The following is a 5224-nucleotide window of genomic DNA, read 5'->3' on the forward strand; positions in this document are numbered from 1 at the left end:
CTAAATGAAGGGTTCTCAACTTTGGGGTAGACGTATCTCCTGTGGTAGACTACTGGAGAGGAATTCTGTGGATACGTGACAGGTAATACAATAGTCACTCTTGCTAGTTTTCTATAGATCGCGTCGTTTCTCACGCGTACGAAACAGGTACCGTCATCACAAGCACGACTGTTAACACGCAGATATCAAAAGATTTCCTTCTCTCGTGTGTCATACTTTGAAGGTATGTTTCAAACACTCTTACTTTATATCTTATATGTAGCCCACTCATTATGTTCATAGTCACAGTATTAAGAGTTCCACTCCACAAGAAGTCTCAATGCAATAGGGTTTTGTGTGGGTTTGGTGGTCATGAATGACACTTAACAACATTACGTGAGCATATCAGCATCACCTCAGTCATTTAGTTTGAATTTTTGTGCACAATAATACCTACTTCAGCACCCGAGCTGTAGCAAACCAATCTGCATTCTTTCTGCCTATGTAATACGTATATGTAGCTATACTTTCACGTGTAATTTTATTTATCACATTTGTAAGTATGGTAGACTAAAATGCCTGAAACCAATTTTAGGTTTCGAGCATGGAGAATTGTTAAATCAAGAGCAGGTACCGTCATCACAAATAAGACATCAGAAAATTTCCTTCTCTCGTGTGCCATGCCTTGAAAGGTACGTTTCAAACAATTTTACCTTATATCTCAAATGTACTCATTAAGTTTATTAGTCATAGTATAAGAGTTCCACTCAAGTGGTTGTTTTCTTATATATATATATATATATATATATATATATATATATATATATATATATATATATATATATATATATATATATATATATATATATATATATATATATATATATATATATATATATATATATATATTCACATCACATCGTATGTATTTGGTTATAATTAATATACCCAACCAAAACTTATTATCCAAATCATGTAAATCAGACTGATTAAAACAACTTTTGAAGTGATAGCAGGGGTGAATCTAGGGGGTGGGGGTTCAACCCCTCCCCTCTCAGCAATTCCTTTGATGGAACATTGGGGGTAAAATACCACATGATTTTTGGCAAGGGGAAATGTGTTATTTCAGAGAGAGAGAGAGAGAGAGAGAGAGAGAGAGAGAGAGAGAGAGAGAGAGAGAGAGAGAGAAGAGAGAGAGAGAGAGAGATAACATGGTATGCTTGTAGGTGGTGAAGTAGAAGTGGCTGGACACTGGAGTATGGAAGAATCATCTAAAATTTTAAGTCTCCTCTCAGGGAAATCAGTCGGTCGGGAAAAGCTTCTCTCAGGAATCCCATTGAAATGCGTGCAATGTGGGCTGTGGCCCCATCTTGCTGGAACCACACGTTTCCATTATCCAGGTCCATATTAATGAGAGCAGGCATAGAAAAAACTCCCTGAGCATTGTCACATAGCGTTCTGAAGTCACTGTTACGGCACCACCGTTTTCTTGGAAAAAGTAAGGGCCAATGATCCCTACTCTTGACACTTAAACTGGCCTGCGCGCTCACCTGATTTAGCCCCCTGTGATTATTTCCTGTGGGGATATCTCAAATCCCTGGTGTATAACGACCGTCCACAGACCCTGGAAGACCTACAGAACGCCATCCGAACTGAAATAGCCAATATACCGCTCAACATGCTGGAGAGAGTAGACCAAAGCTTCCGAAATCGTCTGAATCAGTGTATTGACAATGGAGGTGGACATTTAAAAGATATTGTCTTTAAAACAGTGTAAAAGTAAATCTCCCATGTTGTGTGAAAGGCATAAAAGAAGAATAAAGAATTGTGAAGTGTGAACAGGTTTTTATTTCATTCTCAAATCGGGAAGTATCCGCCCCACCCTGTGTATATATATATATATATATATATATATATATATATATATATATATATATATATATATATATATATATATATATATATATATATATATATATATATATATATATATATATATATATATATATATATATATATATATATATATATATATATATATATATATATATATATATATATATATATATATATAGATATATATTAGATAGAGATATATATATATATATATATATATATATATATATATATATATATATATATATATATATATATATATATATATATATATATATATATATATATATATATATATATAATGAGAGAGAGAGAGAGAGAGAGAGAGAGAGAGAGAGAGAGAGAGAGAGAGAGAGAGAGAGAGAGAGAGAGAGAGTCTGTGTGTACGTGCGAGTAATGTGAGTCTGTCGTAGTTACTCTTCCTATCCACCCGTTTTCTTTTCTGGTAAACATGATCACCCCCTTCCTTCCTGAACACAGATCCAACAACCACCCAGCCACCACCCATCCAGCATCCCCGTGACGTCACTGGGGCGCAGAACTCGGAAAGCAGGATAACCCTGTATTCTCTTAATACTGGGATAGTCTTTTTTCCCCTTCGTCTCATATTGTTTGTACTGGACTCTCATATCAGTGGCACACAGAACACAAAGCTGAACTCACACCCTCGTTGTTGCTGTTGTTTTTTGTGTACATACAAGCGAAGAATATCTTACGGTGGTGAGAATGAGTCAAAAGTCAGACACTTGGACGGTCAGTGGGAAGATGAGAGAGAGTATTGAGGCAGCAGAGATGTGGTTTACCAGGAGGCGAGGTTAACTACTGAGAGAGCAATGGAGAGGCCTGGCACTGGTGATCACGGTAAGGACTAGACAGTGACGATACCAGAAGAATGCTAAGAATGGTTTGAGTGGCGAGGTTAACTACTGAGAGAGCAATGGAGAGGCCTGGCACTGGTGATCACGGTAAGGACTAGACAGTGACGATACCAGAAGAATGCTAAGAATGGCTTGGGTGGTTAAATAATGCGAGAGCAGTGGATAGGTCTGGCATTGGAAGGGAACCAGTGAGTTCTAGAGGCAGAGTGACAAGATTTCTACATGATTAACTCGAGAATCACTCTTGAAGACCTGTAGGTTTTCAAGACTGGAGGTGAACTGATATTGGTCACCGAGGAGGAAGGGAGAACCAGGATTCATTATTATCTGTTATTCATTTCTTGTTTCATCATCTTGTTTACACACACATTTTCAATTAATCTTGCTCTCATTTCATTTTCGGGAATGTAAAGGAAAACCACTACCACCACCGCCACCGCTGTCAACACAACACAACACAACACAACAACAACAATATCAACATCAACAACATCTATAACGAGAACAACATCAACAACGGTAACTGTAAAGATGATGAAAATATTACTAGTAGTAATAATGATAATGATAATAACAAAAACAACAATGGCAATAATAATAATAATAATAATAATAATAATAATAATAATAATAATAATAATAATAATAATAATATATAATAATAATAATAATAATAATAATAATAATAATAATAATAATAATAATAATAATATAATAATAATAAATAATAATAATAATAATAATAATAATAATAATAATAATAATAATAATAATAATAATAATAATAATAATAATAATAATAATAATAATAATAATAATAATAATAATAATAATAATAATAATAATAATAATAATAATAATAATAATAATAATAATAATAATAATAATAATAATAATAATAATAATAATAATAATAATAATAATAATAATAATAATAATAATAATAATAATAATAATAATAATAATAATAATAATAATAATAATAATAATAATAATAATAATAATAATAATAATAATAATAATAATAATAATAATAATAATAATAATAATAACAATAATAGTAATAATAGCAATGATAATAACAATGTTAGTAATGAATTGAGTAGTTCTCTTAGCAGGTCAGTTTCACCTTAAACTTTGGATAGTTTCACAATCATTGGTCTTTTTCCTTGTGAAGCGACAGACCCTATTCTGTGAGCTGTGTTTACGTCACTGTCTTGAAGGTTTATTTTCAGTTGTTCTTTTGTCACGTTGAGGATGACAGTTTTGGAGTTTTCTTGGTTTGATTGGTCCGGTAGAGCGGGGCCACTGATGATTACCGTATCTCGTCGCTCATACTGGTCCACTACATCGATGTTGTATTCCAGAGTTTTCACTTTCATTTTCAGCTCATTCACTTCCTTACTTAGGTCTGATATTAGTGAGTCTTTTTGAAAGTTCGTTTTTCAGCATATCGGTTTCTGCTTTGAACTGCTTAGTCAGTAACACTAATTATTTCAACAAGCGACTTGGATTCTTGGGAGAGCGAGTCTAACAAGCTGTTTAATTCCTCCTCGCTTGTTTCGATGTCGAGAGCAGCACCGGCTACAGGGAAGGTGCTTGTTGGGGCTGGCGTGGCTGGTCAGAGGAGCACCTTCTAGCCTTGCTTGAAGTCACCGTGTTACGTCGCGCGGAGGCCATTGCAGAGTCCGTTTGTAGAGGCAGAGTAGTCACACAAAAGTTGTCCGAACTCGCTCGGCGCAGCCAGACAGCTCTTTTAATAGTAGTAGTGGAAAGGAAAGGTCAAGGAGACGTCTGCACTCCAGGAAAGCTCGAGTGAGGATATGGTTACATATGTTCACCAAAGACTAATACCTGGGAACAGAAGAACATAAAGATGCAAAGAGAGGTGATAAAGTGCCTAGATAACATGATAAGAAGACATAGAAGAATTTAACTCTAAGAAAGTAAACTGGAGAGAGATGGAAGTAATGGATAATGCTGGGCAGTGGAGCGAGAAAGTGTTACAGTTGACTATGGTTAATGCAATGGAACAGTGGGTGGAGGAGTCATAAAGGTACAGAGGGGAAGAAGAACCATCGTTGCTTGACCTAGTTTTCACAAAGAAAGCAGAGCCCCCTCCAATCATACACCACCTTTGTCCAATGGTGAGAAGTGATCATGTGACATTAGAGATGCAAATTCAGGAGATAAGTTACAGAGATGACTATAAAGGAGTGAGATTAAATTATGCAAGAGCGGATTTAAAAAAATTAAGGATCTATTTTGCTGATATTGAGTGGAGAAATATTATGTACAGAAAGACAGTACAAGGAAAATATGACAAATTCTTACAGAAATATAATAAAGGAGTAAAAAAAATTGTACCTGTTTATAGAGTTAAGAAAAATACATGCTTGGTACAATGCTAGATGCATACAAGCTAAAAGGCAAAAGATAAAGTGTGTGTGTGTGTGTGTGTGTGTGTGTGT

The 5224-nt window shown here is 34.6% G+C and overlaps 1 long non-coding RNA gene across 2 annotated transcripts; it reads left to right on the top strand.

The window, feature by feature from the left end:
* Positions 1-1657, top strand: LOC123500507. 2 transcript variants are annotated; one of them, XR_006673353.1, is made up of 3 exons: positions 1-223; positions 575-671; positions 1601-1657. It is a non-coding gene; the product is annotated as an uncharacterized LOC123500507 (long non-coding RNA). The 2 variants fall into 2 exon arrangements; XR_006673354.1 differs by lacking the exon at positions 1601-1657 and adding an exon at positions 1206-1245.
* Positions 1658-5224: the final 3567 nt, after the last annotated feature.

The sequence above is a fragment of the Portunus trituberculatus genome, unplaced genomic scaffold (assembly GCF_017591435.1).
Source record: "Portunus trituberculatus isolate SZX2019 unplaced genomic scaffold, ASM1759143v1 PGA_scaffold_371__1_contigs__length_42619, whole genome shotgun sequence".
Lineage (NCBI taxonomy): Eukaryota > Metazoa > Arthropoda > Malacostraca > Decapoda > Portunidae > Portunus > Portunus trituberculatus.